This window comes from Pelodiscus sinensis, chromosome 15 (assembly GCF_049634645.1).
Source record: "Pelodiscus sinensis isolate JC-2024 chromosome 15, ASM4963464v1, whole genome shotgun sequence".
In the NCBI taxonomy this organism is placed as follows: domain Eukaryota; kingdom Metazoa; phylum Chordata; order Testudines; family Trionychidae; genus Pelodiscus; species Pelodiscus sinensis.
This window is the reverse complement of record NC_134725.1, coordinates 197,055-212,703: the sequence shown is the minus strand read 5'-3', so window position 1 is coordinate 212,703 and position 15,649 is coordinate 197,055. Positions and strand designations below refer to the sequence as shown.

The 15,649-nt window shown below is 51.1% G+C and overlaps 1 protein-coding gene across 1 annotated transcript in view; it reads right to left on the bottom strand.

Annotated features, from left to right (window-relative positions):
- LOC102456402 (guanine nucleotide-binding protein G(z) subunit alpha-like) overlaps window positions 1-12,971 on the bottom strand; it is a 172,995-nt gene extending 160,024 nt beyond the window's left edge. The window contains exon 1 of the mRNA XM_075897799.1: window positions 12,732-12,971. The gene's annotated coding sequence lies outside the window, so the exon portion shown is untranslated. The remainder of the gene's footprint in view (window positions 1-12,731) is intronic.
- Window positions 12,972-15,649: the final 2,678 nt, after the last annotated feature.

Below are 15,649 nucleotides of genomic sequence, written 5' to 3'. Positions count from 1 at the left end.
AGCTGGATGAGCAAGCATCTCAGAGAGGTGATTAAGAAAAAGCAGAAAGCATATAAGGAGTGGAAAATGGCAGGGATCAGTAAAGAAAGCTACCTTATTGAGGTTAGAGCATGTAGGGATAAAGTGAGAAAGGCTAAAAGTCAGGTAGAGTTGGACCTTGCAAAGGGAATTAAAACCAATAGTAAAAGGTTTTATGGCCATATAAATAGGAAAAAAACAAAAAAAGAAGAAGTAGGACCGCTAATTACTAAGGATGGAGTGGAGGTTAAGGATAATCTAGGAATGGCCCAATATCTAAACAAATACTTTGCTTCAGTCTTTAATGAGGCTAATGAAGAGCTTAGGGATAATGGTAACATAACAAATGGGACTAAGGCTATGGAGATAGATATTACCATATCCGAGGTAAAAGCCAAACTTGAACAGCTTAATGGGAGTAAATCGGGGGGCCCAGATAATCTTCATCCAAGAATATTAAAGGAACTGGCACATGAACTTGCAAGTCCATTAGCAAAAATTTTTAATAAATCTCTAAACTCAGGGGTTGTACCATTTGACTGGAGAATTGCTAATATAGTTCCGATTTTTAAGAAAGGGAAAAAAAGCGACCCGGGTAACTATAGGCCTGTTAGTTTGACATCTGTAGTATGTAAGATCTTGGAAAAAATTTTGAAGGAGAAAGTAGTTAGAGACATTGAGGCTAATGGCAATTGGGACAAATTACAACATGGTTTTACAAAAGGTAGATCGTGCCAAACCAACCTGATCTCCTTTTTTGAAAAAGTAACAGATTTTTTAGATAAAGGAAATGCAGTGGATATAATCTACCTCGAATTTAGTAAGGCATTTGATACAGTACCACATGGGGAATTATTGGTTAAATTGGAAAAGATAGGAAAGTTGAGAGGTGGATAAGCAACTGGTTAAAGGGGAGACTACAGCGGGTCATATTGAAAGGTGAACTGTCAGGTTGGAGGAAGGTTACTAGCGGAGTTCCTCAGGGATCAGTTTTGGGGCCAATTTTATTTAATCTTTTTATTGCTGATCTTGGCACCAAAAGTGGAAGTGTCCTTATAAAATTTGCGGATGACACAAAGTTGGGAGCTATTGCCAATTCAGTAAAGTATCGGGATATCATACAGGAAGATCTGGATGATCTTGTAAATTGGAGTGATAGCAATAGGATGAAATTTAATAGTGAGAAGTGTAAGGTTATGCATTTAGGGATTAACAACAAGAATTTTAGTTATAAGCTGGGGACACATCAGTTGGAAGTAACGGAGGAGGAGAAGGACCTCGGAGTCCTGGTTGATTATGGATGACTATGAGCCGCCATTGTGACATGGCCGTGAAAAAGGCTAATATGGTCTTGGGATGTATTAGGCGAGGTATTTCCAGTAGAGATAAGGAGGTGTTAGTGCCATTATACAAGGCATTGGTGAGACCCCATTTGGAATACTGTGTGCAGTTCTGGTCTCCCATGTTTAAGAAGGATGAATTCAAACTGGAACAGGTACAAAGAAGGGCCACTAGGATGATCCGAGGAATGGAAGACCTGTCTTATGAAAGGAGACTCAAGGAGCTTGGCTTGTTTACCTTAACCAAAAGAAGGCTGAGGGGGGACATGATTGCTCTCTTTAAATATGTTAGAGGGATAAATACCAGGGAGGGAGAGGAATTATTTAAGCTTAATACCAATGTGGACACAAGAACAAATGGATAGAAGGTGGCTAGTAGGAAGTTTAGACTTGAGATTAGACGAAGGTTTCTAGCCATTAGAGGAGTGAGGTTCTGGAACGGCCTTCCAAGGGAAGTAGTGGGGGCAAAAGAGCTATCTGGTTTCAAGATTAAACTAGATGGGTTTATGAAGGGGATGGTTTGATGAGATAACATGATCTTGGTAACTAATTGACCTTTCATTATCAGTGGGAATAGGTCAATGGAGGGATGATAGGAGTTACTATAGAGAACTTTCTGGGCGTCTGGCTGGTGAGTCTTGCCCACATGCTCAGGGTTTAGCTGATCGCCATATTTGGGGTCGGGAAGGAATTTTCCTCCAGGGTAGATTGGCAGAGGCCCTGGAGGTTTTTCGCCTTCCTCTGTAGCATGGGGTACAGGTCACTGCTGGAGGATTCTCTGCATCTTGGGGTCTTCAAAGTATTTGAAGGCTTCAATATCTGAGATATAGGTGAGAGGATTATTCTAGTAGGGGTGGGTGAGATTCTGTGGCCTGCACTGTGCAGGGGGTCAGACTAGATGATCATAATGGTCCCTTCTGACCTTAAAGTCTATGAGGTTTAACTATTAATTCGAAGTAAGGGGTTTATTTCGGAATTGCCCTTCTCTGCCACGTGTAGACGCGGGCAGTTATTCCAGGCTAGTCAATTTCCAAAATGGCGACCGCCCGGGAACATGCTAACGATATTTAAATCCCGCGCTTCATTTGCAATTTTGGTCGCCCTCATTAGCCTCCCTAGTTCGAACTAGGGGGCTAGTGTAGACATAGCCTAAGCAACCATTTTGTTATATTATTTTATTAACACTTGTGCTTTGTAGGATGCATGTTTTAAAGCTCACATTCAAACACTCAGAAAAGTAGGCTTGCCAGACGGTTTAACCAAAAATACCAAACACACCCCCAAAAAAAAACTACAGGGGGGGAAATTCTGTTGAGGGGGGAAAAAAAGGGGGACACCAAAGTTGTTGAGCAAAACAAATAAAAAAAGACTCCAAGAGTTATTAAGCAGTAAATAAATAAATAAAAATAAAAATAAAATAGCATTAAAACAGCTGTTTCAGTGCGTGCAGAGTAAGAATAGGGATAGGAACAGGGGAGCAGTTCAACACTAAGACCCAGGGAAGGCATTGCTTCCCCTTGGTCTTTAGGCTTTTTGCCAGCGGCCATTTTGTTTTCTTGATCAAGCCAGAACGCAGCTTCCCTGTGGAACCAGCTAAGCACGGGGTATGGCCGGGGGCTGGACCCAGTTGCCGAGTGTGTCGTAGGGTTGCCAAGTGTCCAGTATTTTCGTCTCCTGGCAGGGAAAAAACCCAGAAAATACCGGACATTTTAGGTGTCCGGTGTTTTCTGATTTTTTTTATCGGACAGGAGATGAAAATACCGGACTGCCTGGGTCAATACCGGACACCTGGCAACCCTACAGAAAAGTAATTCTAGTATTTCAATTTAAAACATCATAGTCAAAGTAATTGAATAACAAATTAAAATAAACATGTGTTCTGGACATTGGAAAAAGCAGCAAAATGTATCCAAGAAACTATTAATCTGCGTGAGAATGTACTATTTCCTGGCTATTAAGAAAGGGGAAAAAACAAAATAAACACTTACCAGCAGGAAGAGGAAAGGCTACAGTTACAAAATGTCTACTATAGCGCTGCAGTTGCTTTGCTCTGCTAAATGTAAAGGACCAGTCACAGAAAGGAATGCTGGGGAAAATAATCCTATATGAGAGCAGCCATGCCCAATAAAGATTTAGTGTATGAGTAGGCAGTCACCAAGGCAATGTAGTCTGCATTCGTTTTGTAGCTTTGGCATGACACACATACATTACTCAGTTCTATTAACCATTCTCTGCCTCGTTGAGTTTGAGGGTGTCTAGTAGTGTTTCCTACATCATTTCCTACATGGGGTGTGCATAAATTAATAGGCGAGGGGAGAAGTGCAGCCAGAACCTCAACAAGAGGTTCTGGAGGAGCCGAAAGAGGGGGCTGTAACCTGGTGCACTGGAGGTAAATGTGCGCCAGGGTCTCCCTCTCGCCACAGAAGGGGCAAGTGATGGGGACGGGGTGAACCACGACAAGTACACATTCGTGCTCACAGCGCCATGGAGGATTCTCCAGCTGATGTCCCACTGGGCTGTGGAACCAAGGTTGAATAGAGGCTAGCCCACCGGGGCTCCCCATCCTCTATTGGTGGTAGGAGGTCCTGCCACTTGGTGTCTGGGCGGGACACGAGGGTGGAGAAGTGGAAAGTGTGATGCACGAGCATATACAGGTGACTCTTTTGTGCGGTTTGAAAGGGGACTGGCTGCAACACGTGCAGCCGGGTCAGGTGATGAGGGGGAGGCGGTTGGGAAGGTATGTGGAGCCGGGGGCCGATGGAGAGATCAGGAGAGCCAGGGGTGAGGGGTGGGCGGGGTGCACCCTCTCGCAGGACCCTGTCGAGATAAACCTGAGCAGTGGGCGGCAAAGCGTCCTTCATCTCCTGTACGTAGGGTGGAGAGCCCCATGCGCTGGGTGAGCGCCCGAGGATCCACCCAGTCTCCCCGGTTGTAGTCCAGGAGGTCTCCGATCCTGGTGACTTTTGCCAGGACCAACCTCTGTTTCACCGAGGGGGATGCCGACGCCTGCACACGTAGATGGGGATTGTGTAGCAGGGTATGTCTACACTAGCCCCCTAGTTCGAACTAGGGAGGCTAATGTAGGCATTCGAAGTTGCAAATGAAGCCCGGGATTTAAATATCCCGGGCTTTATTTGCATGTTCCCATCCGGTCGCCATTTTTAAATGCCACTAGTCCGGACTAACTGCCCGTGGCTACACGCGGCAGTTAAACGGTAATTCGAACTAAGTCCTTCATTTGTAAGTTTGAATGCCTACATTAGCCTCCCTAGTTCGAACTAGGGGGCTAGTGTACACATACCCACAGGGGCTCCGCGAGGAGGTCTGCCCCCACGGTGGCTCCCAAGGACCTGGTTGCTGAAAGCAGCTTCCAGGTGCGGAGTAGGTCCTGGTAGAAGGCCGGCAGCTTGGAGAGGTCTTGCGGAAGACCTCTCAAATAAAGGAGCTGCCGGTCATATCGGAGCCCTTGGAAGTGGTGAAGGAAAGCGTGTGCCATCGTGTGCCACGCCAGACTTCCTGCATCATATAGGAGCATCTGCAGAGCCTGTGTGCGCAAACACGTCAGGCCCTACCCTCCCTCCTCCAGGGGGAGATGGAGAACCCCTGCAGAGACCCAATGAAGTCCTGGCCAGAAGAACGTCAGCAGCATATGGAGTCGAGACCAGGGTGTTGAGACAGTGCCAGAGCATGGACAGGACCAGTTAGTTAAGCACCAGCACCCTCCCACGCAGAGAGATGCACCGGAGCAGTCCTGTCCATCTCTGCTACCTCTCAGCCACCCTGGACTCTAAAGCTTGCTAGTTCTCCAGCGGGGAGGGATGCGTGGCAGAGAGAAAAATGCCAAGATAGAGCAGTGAACCCGCACTCCACCTGATGGCCTGAAGCGCGGGTGGGAGGGAGCCCGCCTGCCACCCGGCCCCTACCACCAGGCCAGAGCTCTTGACCCAGTTGACCCGGGCAGTGGAGGCTGACGAGTAAATGGCTTGGCAGGAGTCCAACTGCTCCAGGAAACCTGGGTCCTGCACCACAAGGAGCACATTGTTGGTGTACGCTGACAGTGCCGGCCGCATCTCCAGCTCATGGAACACCAAACCCGTCAACCTCTTACGAAGGAAACAGAGGAAGAGCTCGATGGCCAGAGTATACAGCTTACCTGACAGTGGACAGCCTTGATGTGCTCCCCGCCTGAGGCTGACCGGTGCGGTGAGGGTCCAGTTGAGCTTGACCAAGCACTCTGCAGAAGCGTACAGCACCTGGAGAAACCCCACAAAATGGGGCCCGAAGCCGAAGGCCCACAGGGTGTCCAGGAGGTACCCGTCGTCCATCCAGTCGAATGTCTTCTCCTGATCCAAGGACAGGAGGGCGAACGACAGACCATCCCTACACCCGAGCTCTAGGAGATCCCAGACCAGATAAAGGTTATCGAAGATGGTGCGGCTCGGGACGGTGTAGGTCTGGTCTGGATGGACCACATCCGCCAGCACGGACTTTAGTCTCAGTGAGAGGGCTTTGGCGATGATTTTATAGTCCATGCTGAGGAGGGAGACGGGACGCCAATTCCTCAGATCGCGGGGCTCCCCCTTCTTAGGCAGCAAGATGAGCAAGGCTTGCCTGCACGATAAAGGGAGGACCCCGTTCTCCGAGGACTCAGCCCAGACTCTGGCAATGTCTGAGCCGAGGACGTCCCAGAACACGTGGTAGAACTCCACAGTCAGCCCGTCCATTTTCGGGGAGTTATTGGTGGGCATGAGACGGAGGGCTTCCGAGAACTCGGCCAAAGAGAGAGGCAGCTTTAGCTGGTCCCAGTCACCCGCACTGACCATTGGGAGTTTTTCGGAGAACTCTGCGGGCGTTAGCGTCGGTCGGATCCGGGGAGAAAAGGGAGCCCTCTCGCACATCTCCACCAGATCCATGAGGGGGGCGCCATCCTCCACCAGAAGGCAGGTGATGTGCCTTTTAGCCCCCCTCTTTTTCTCCAGGGAGTAGAAGAAGTGGGAGCCGTGATCCATCTCCCAGAGGAGGCAGATGCGAAAATGAACAAAGGCACCCCGGGCCTGAAGGTCATCGAGTGCCTGGAGTTCCTCCCACTTCTCCGAGTACATTCTGCAGAGGGGTGGATCTCCGGGGCCAGTGGCCAGCTGCCTCTCTAAGTCTAAAATTTCCCTTTCCAACTGCTCTATCGCTGCATCCCTCCGCCGGCTGGGCCCCCGGGTGTAGTCACAGCAGAAGAGCCGCGTGCACACCTTCCCCACTTCCCACCACTGCTGTGCTGAGGGAAAGGCGGGCCGCCGCCTGCGTCAGGCCAGCCAGAACTCCTGGAACAATGCTACTAAGCCCACATCCTCCAGCAAGCTATTGTTGAAGTGTCAGTAGGCTGGCCCCGGCCTCTCCGAAGAACGGGAGGCTGTCATGGCCACCAAGTGGTGGTCCAAGAACGGGGCTGGACAAATGCTGGAGGAGTGGGCCCAAGAAAGATGACAACGAGAGAGATAAATGCGGTCCAACTGCGAGTGAAAAGACCGTTGACCAACCACCCGGACAAAGGTGAAGGCCCCGTCCTCGTCCAGGTGGAGGTCACGCCAGACATCCATCAGGGAGTGTTGGTCTATTATCTTCCTGAGGATGTCTGTGGCAGCATGGCACTGCATGGTCCCCGTGCGGTCCCATTTCTTGAGGGTGCAGTTAAAATTCCCACCCAGGACCAGGCACTCACGAGGATCCAGAGAGCTGAGAAAGGCAGACACCTGCCAGAAGAAGCGTAGCCTCTCCAGACTGGACCTCGGGGCGTAGATGTTAATGAGATTTAATGTCAGCCCCTCCACCCGAACCCGGAGATGCAGCAGGCGGCCCTGCACAACCTTGGCAGTCCCCAGCACCTTGGGCTGCAGGTTCAGGGAGAACAGGGTCACCACACAGGCTTGACGGGCCAACAGGTGGCTGAAATAGAACCTGTCCCCCCACTCCAGCCACCAGCTAGCTTCGGCAGCCGGAGTGGTGTGAGTCTCCTGCAGGAAAATGACAGAGTACCCCCCTCCCGAAGGAAGGAGAGCACCTGACACCTGCGGAGACCCAGCCTACAGCCCTGGATGTTTAGAGTGGCAAGAATGACATTGAGAGGGCTGGGGAAGATCCTTGCTGGCAGGAGTGCTGGCAGTCCCCACTGGGCCCCGCAGCAAACTGTGACCGTACCCAAATGTGAGCAGGGCATCTGTGACGGGGCGGACAGGCCCCGCACTAACGAGCAGGAGATAGCCCAGGCCCAGCTGGCAGAGAAGGCCCCGCCCCTCTGACCCTGCTGGGCATGCTCCCAACAGCGGCCGGGTATAAAGGCAGGAGGAGCCCAGCAGGGAGGAAGGCCCCAGGGAGAAGGAGGAGACCAGGCCGGACTGGAGTTCTTGCAGTTGCTGGGTCCAGAGTCGTCGCCCGTGCTGAACCGGGACACGGAGAAAGCAACCGCTGGCCCAGAGTGGCAGGAGCGTGCCCTCAACCCCGACAGGTACTGCCTGAGAGGCGAAGGGGCCCGGGGGGAACCAGGGCGTGGTAGGAAGCAGCCCAGCCCAGGGCAGGGGATACAAAGTTCGGCTCGGCGTGTATCGGCCGGATTCCCCGCCGAGCCGGCAGGAGCCATAGACCCTGCCTAAAGGGCCCTGGGCTGGGACCCGGTGGAGAGGGAGGGCCCGGGTCCCCCTACCACCCGTTTCCCCCTTCCCTGGACAAACAAACCCCGGGCCAGGAGAGGCTTCTCAGAGCAACTAGGCCTTTGCCACCGTATATGCCCTGATAGAAGGGCCGGGACTTTCGTGTGGAGACTTTTGCTACCGTACATACCCTAATAGGAGGGGGCAGAGCCCCTGGATGGGGGCGTACCCCTTGACAGCATCACAGAAGCTTCAAGCCCGCTGCTAGGCCACAGCCTCCTGTCGCCCAGTCCCTTTACCTGCCCCCAAAATGGCCCTTACGGTCTGGAGGACGGGATGAAAATCTCCCCAGCGCTCAAGGGTGAAAGCCACTTTGTTCTTGGAGCCACGGAATTCTTCCAAGAAGTCGCGCATCTCATCCCTCAGCGCTCGGGGCCTCAGGCCCCCAAACGTCTTTGGGCCAGACCTCCCTGCAAGCCCTGAGACCGATCAACATAGGAAAGCAGGGACCCTGAAGTCCCTGCTGGGATGATGGCAGGGGTAGTGGCGGAGGGAGAACTGCCCCACACGTACTGGGTGCAGAAGAAACAACGACCACCTCCTGTGGGCCAATGTCTGAACTGAACATGGCAGCCCCGGGGGCAGCAGCAATAGGGTAAGGGGAAGGAAAGAGGTCAGGGAGGGGATTGGGGAGAGGAGGAAGGGGTGTAAGGGGAGGAGGAGGGGGATTAGGAAAAGGAATGAGAGGAAGGGGAGCAGCAGGAGGAGGAGTGGGAAATTCAGTTGGGAGAGGGACTGAGCAGGGAACGGGGGCGGAACAGGGGTTAGGAGGAGGAACAGGGTCAGAAGCCTCAGCGGAAGAGGCACCAGGAGATGGTGCCTCCTCGCAGGGCAGCGGATCGGTAGCGGTGGTAGGGGAAGTTAGTGTCTCCCCAGCGCCAGGCCCCAGTACCATGGGGAGTGCAGCACTGGAGGCCCCAGCACTGGGGGTGATGGGGAACAATGGGAACTCCCACCCACTAGAAGCACCCAGGGGTTCAGTGGCCACATCTGAAGCGCTGATGATGGATGGGCAGATGGTTGCTCCCTGGGGCAATTCAGAGGCAGGGAGAAGGGAGGGTGGCAGGTCGGAAGGGGAAGAAGAGGATAGCTGTCATCGCTCCAAGACAAGGTGATCCCCTGCTGAGACAGCCAGTGTTAAACCCAGGGCCTCAACCTCCTGCAAGAGGAAGGCGAGTCCACTGCCTGCCACCATGTGGTCACCCTTGTTGGTGGCAGGGTCAGCCATCACCTCCACAGTGGAGGTGAGGACAGTGGGAGTATCCTCCATGGCTTCCCCATGCAGGGACTCCAGGAGGCAGGCATTTACCCCTTCTGCAACTGCCGCGGTCACCTCAGCTGCCCTGCAGTGCTGTGAAGCGTCCTGGGGGCTGAGAGGGAGGGGTGGCTCCAACATCCCCCCCCCCCCCCAGAGGAATGAGGAGGGTATCCTCCCCTTCAGTAGGTGGGGTGGAGTGCCGGGCACGCTTGCGGCGCCTCCCCACCCCTTCAGGAATTTGGGCCCTTCTGGAGGGCTTTCTTAATGGTGACAGTGGTGACAGGAGTGGTCAGGGTCCCAGAATCCCCATGTATGTCCACCACCTCCACTGTATTGGTGGGTAGCCTGGCAGCTCCAGAAGGGTCAGCATTTACAGAGGTAGATGTGAGGAGGGGTGGGGAAGGGGCGGCAGGGGCATCACAAGACAGCCCCTCCACTGCGGTCATGGGCCAATAGGGAAGGACAGGAACAAACAATTGGGAGAGGACAATAATGCCAGGGGAGGGAGTAAGGGGGGAGGGGAGGGAGGGGAAGAAGAAGGTTCACCGGCTAGGCTGGAAGCAGGGTGGGAGGGCAGCAATACAGACTGGGGAAGGGGGATAAAGGAATAAGAGGTACAACTCCCAGCACAGGATGGTAAGACCGGCTCCTCCGGCTGCACTAGGGAGATGAGGGGGTAAATTATTTGAAGAACATGGGGTCAAGTGAGACTGTGTGTATGGCGGGGGGGGGGTGACCAAGAAAGGAAGGGCAGGCTCAGGTGCCAAACAAAAGAACAGAGGGGGGCATGGGCACACAAGAAGGGAGGGGGGAAGCAGTGGAGAGGGAAAGCAGGCAGTGAGGAAGCGCCTGCTCAAGAAAAGTAGGGCGGGGGTATCTGGACACAGCTGGGGAGGGGGGAACCAGTGTGCCCACAGGTGCCTGAGTGACAGGCCCACAGCGCCTGCTGCAGGACCCAGCAGAGCAAAGGAGGGGTGGGGAGGCAAGCAGTGGGGCAGAGAATGGAAAAGGCCCCTGCAGCAACTGGGGCTGGGGAGGGAGCAGCAACTGTGGTGGCAGAAGCAGCAGAAATGCAGGGGAACCAGCGGGGGGTGAACCACCCCCAGTGCCCCACAAGAGCTGCACCAGCCACCACCTAGGGACCCAGATGCAAAGTGGGCCCCTTAAAACTCCCTCCCAACACAGAGCAAGCTGTGGGAAGAGAGGACCCCAGGAGCTGCCCCAAAGCCCCACAGGAGAAACAGTGAAGACCAGGCCCTCAATAGGCTGCCAGACACTGCGGCTCACCCATTAGGACACCTGAAGCCCATCTGGAGTCAGCCTGGAGGGAAGGCTGATTAGAACACCTGCCACCAGTTAAGGCTCATGGGCACACCATAAAAACCTTCCCTCAGGCAAGGAAAGAAAAGGAGAAAAGGGATGGACCAGAGAGCAGTGGCTAGAGACAAGGACAAACCCTGCAGGCAGCAAGCTAACAGGGCCTGTTCCAAGGCACCAGGGACGAAGTACCCAGGGATTGGTTGGGGAAGTGGCCACTATTCAGTGGGGCATGGGCCAGGTATCGCAGCCCCACTTGGGGCTACCACATAGGGCCCTGGGCCAGACCCCAGAGCAAATGGGTGGGGCTGGGTTCCCCCTAGCCCTCTTCCTGGCTGGTGAGCTGCCAGCAAGGAAAGAAGGACCCTTGGACTATTGGAGGGACTGACCTCCAAAACCCAGACTGGCCGATGATGAAAAGGGCTTGGATAGCGGGGTACCCTTGCCTCCTTGGTATTGGTAGGGACACTGCAAGCCTCTGAGGCACACAAAAGACCACGCCAGGAAGTACGGGGCATAGCCCAGACTTGCTACACTTTATACATGCGCATACCCACAGAATAGGGACTCTTCTGCAAAAATAACATCCAATGTATTGGTACTGGTGGATTTTGAAGGCTGTAGTTTTAAATATGCTGCATACCCAAGAGCTCCTCTACTTGATTGTACACATCAGCTGCTCTCTTGTAGAAAGCATCCTTCCTTGTATGTGAGCCCATCCTGAGATAGTGTCCTCAATCCAAGAGCAGAGATCAGTCCCTTTTGGGTAACATTTTCCCAACCAAATCAGTTAGTAATGAGCCATGTTAATGGCATGAAGCATTGTCTCCTGAACAAAGCTGAAAGTACACTTTCCATTACCAGATATATGCACTACTAAAGAAAAATCAGTACACCTGCACAAAACAGATGATTTTAGCTCTCACTTGGATATAATATACCTAAATTCATAAGGCTAAAAAAATCTTCCTTAAACAATAGTTTTTGCTTGTTAACACATATTAGTATTCACAATGGCAAGGTTTTCTAACTGACCCACTGTTATATACTTTACAGTTTAATTAATTTTTGTCTGTTGCCCTAAGGGTGTGACCCACAATGGCGCAAATCGTGGAGTCAATATTAAGAACAGATTGTGGGGACAGGAGTGTCAGTAACAGCATATCAATGAATGCTGAGTGAAAAGCACTGAATTTTTCACAGATCTTGCAGAGGCAAAATGTAATCATAATAGGTCAGTAACCCCTAGAAAAATACAGTGAAAGCACATATCAAACAAAAAGTTTGTATAAAGCAAAGGCCACAAACAGAAGGATTCTATCACCAGAAACAAAACTATCATGTATTTCCCTGCAGGTATGCAGGGCTGTAGTTTCCTGGGGTATCTTTCCATGTTTGAATAACTTATTAAAATGTAGATACACACGTATCCAATAACTCATGGCATGAGCACACAATGAGATAATGCACGCCAGCACCACAGAGCTGCTTTTCAGAGCCAGGCATGCTTAGGATTTAGCAAGATGTATCATTTATAGGGAGAAGCTATCATAAGAATCCAACAACTAGGTGCCTTTTCTAATTAATGTTATGCTATCTGCATCCCCCCGCCCCAGGATGAAGTAGTCTTATGCAGGGGAATGTGAGTCGATGGAGGGAGGAAGGATGGCTGCCAACAAGGACAATCTGGCTAATACCTTTCTGAAATATTAGCTAACCACAATGCACCTTAGTATGGCTCAGGTATTGGATATTAATGGATTATAATCCAGGATAGTAAGGGAGATTACTTTATTCTTTGCAAAAGAGAGCAGGCTGAAGCAGGAGCTGACACAAGGCCAGTATCCTTTGGGAAGGTCATTTTCACTATCAACAGCCTTTCTCCTCTTGCTAATTTTTTCTCTGCACAGTAAAACATTTCTAGCTCACAGTGACATTCAGCTGTGCCTTCAGCCAGCAAAACCTTCCTCTATTGTTTCAAAATCACAGCTCTCCCTCCTCCCTTTTTCAAATTTCTTCCTGTTGAGAAAATGGAGGAATTATGCTAATCCTTAATCTGATTTACGAGAGCCAGAGAGAAATGTGGAGCATTTCACTTACCTCCTTGCTTCCAGGCAAGCAGGCAGCCTCCACCTCTTCAATTCACCAGTACAAATGTTTACATCCACTAGAGCTTCCTCGTCTTTCCTGTGGCCCTTTTTCACATCACTCTCTAGGATTCACAGGGAGAAGCTGGACAGCAGTTGCTGAGACATTAGACCACTTTTACCTATTTTCTTCCTTTAAAAAATAAAACAGAAGCACTTGTCTGTGTCCTGTGGTCCCCTGGTGTGAGACAGGGTGGTGTTTAGTGATCACACAGAGAAGGCAATGCAGGGGGAGTTTTTGGTTGGCTGTAGTGGGAGGAGTCAGAGGCACAGAGCTTGTTTCCAAGTCAACAGAAGGTGGGGGTACAGCTATCTGTACACTGAAAGGAGGACCACACTATAGAGCACAGCTGTCTGAGGCTGAGGTGCTTGCTAACTTGCAAGAGGCACTGTACTTCAGGATTGGCCATTTTGGAAGGCAGAGCCTGGATTGTCACACCTGTTCTCCAATGTAACAACAGCAGGGAATGTGCTGCTGCTTAGGGAGGGGAAAGGCAGTGCTGGAACCATGCTCACTGCAGTGCTTCGCTTTTTCTCCATTCTCTGTTTCTTTCCCTGGCCGCTAGATAGGTCTCATCAGCTAAGAAGCTATATTGCAAAATGGTTTCCTTGTCTTCAGCACTGTATTACACACAGACTATATAATGCACATGGACATATACACACTAGTTATACACACACATTTATGTGCTTATGTTCATTTTATTCCATTTTTTTCTGCAGTTGTACAGATTCCCCTCATGTCGGTCTTAGTCTAGATTAGTTTGACTATTTTTTTAAATAATGTTACCATGTCTATTTCTTTTCTAAGGCATTAATGCTGTTATCATAGAATCATAGAGCTGGAAGAGACCTCAGAAGGTCATCAAGTCCAGCCCCCTGCTCTAGGCAGGACCAATCCCAACTAAATCAACCCGGCCAGGGCTTTGTCAAGCCGAGACTTAAACACCTCTAGGGATGGAGACTCCACTACTTCCCTAGGTAACCCATCCCAGTGCTTCACCACTCTCCTAGTGAAATAGTTTTTCCTAATATCCAACCTGGACCTCTCCCACCGCAACTTGAGCCCATTGCTCCTTGTTCTGCCATCTGTCACTACTGAGAACAGCCTCTCTCCATCCTCTTTGGAACCCCCCTTCAGGAAGTTGAAGGCTGCTATCAAATCCCTCCTCACTCTTCGCTTCTGCAGACTAAACAGACCCAAGTCCCTCAGCCTCTCCTCGTAAGTCATATGCTCCAGCTGGACCCTCTCCAATGCGTCCACATCCTTTTTGTAGTGGGGGGGCCCAGAACTGGACACAATACTCCAGATGTGGCCTCACCAAAGCCGAATAAAGGGGAATAATGACATCTCTGGATCTGCTGGCAATGCTCCTCCTAATGCAACCTAATATGCCATTAGCCTTCTTGGCTACAAGGGCACACTGTTGACTCATATCCAGCTTCTCATCCACTGTAACCCCCAGGTCCTTTTCTGCAGAACTACTACTTAGCTGGTTGGTTCCCAGCTTGTAACTATGCTTGGGATTCTTCCGTCCCAAGTGCAGGACTCTGCACTTGTCCTTGTTGAACCTCATCAGATTTCTTGTGGCCCAATCCTCCAATTTGTCTAAGTCACTCTGGACCGTATCTCTGCCCTTAAGCGTATCTACCTCTCCCCCCAGCTTAGTGTCATCCGCAAACTTGCTGAGGTTGCAATCTATCCCCTCATCCAGGTCATTAATAAAGATATTAAACAAAACCGGTCCTAGAACCGAACCTTGGGGCACTCTGCTACAAACCGACTGCCATCCTGACATCGAGCCGTTGATCGCTACCCGCTGGGCCCGGCCTTCTAGCCATCTTTCTATCCATCTTACCGTCCATTTATCCAATCCACATTCCCTTAACTTGCTGACAAGAATATTGTGGGAGACCATATCAAAAGCTTTGCTAAAGTCAAGGTATATCACATTCACTGACTTCCCCATGTCCACAGAGCCCATTATCTTACCATAGAAGCTAATCAGATTGGTCAGGCACGACTTGGGATAGCCTCATGACTGTATCATGCAGATGCAGCAACACTTGGGCTACGTCTACACTGGCCCCTTTTCCGGAAGGGGCATGTAAATTTCACCAGTCGTCGTAGGGAAATCCGCGGGGGATTTAAATATCCCCCGCGGCATTTAAATAAAAATGTCCGCCGCTTTTTTCCGGCTTTTAAAAAAGCCGGAAAAGAGCGTCTACACTGGCCCCGATCCTCCGGAAAAAGTGCCCTTTTCTGGAGGGTCTTATTCTTACTTCAAAGTAGGAATAAGAGCCTCCGGAAAAGGGCACTTTTTCCGGAGGATCGGGGCCAGTGTAGACGCTCTTTTCCGGCTTTTTTAAAAGCCGGAAAAAAGCGGCGGACATTTTTATTTAAATGCCGCGGGGGATATTTAAATCCCCCGCGGATTTCCCTACAACGACTGGTGAAATTTACATGCCCCTTCCGGAAAAGGGGCCAGTGTAGACGTAGCCGCTGTGTCTAGACTGGCAAGTTTTTCCGGAAAATCAGCCGCTTTTCTGGAAAAACTTGCCAGCTGTCTACACTGGCCGCTTGATTTTCCGCAAAAGCACTGACGTTCTACTGTGGGAAATCAGCTGCTTTTCCAGAAAAGCTTTGCCGCGCCCGTTCGGGCAAAAGTCCTTTTTGCGAAAAACTGTTGTGCAAAAGGGCCAGTGTAGACAGCTAGCTAACGCTTTTGTGCAAAAGCAGGCTAAACGGAAAAAAGCGGTTTGGACGCTGGGAGACCCCGTAGGAGCCCCGGACTTCCTGGTAACCCGAGCTCTTAAAGAACACGCAGGCTGCTGAGCACACGTGGCAGGACTGTGCCACAGAGCTCTTTG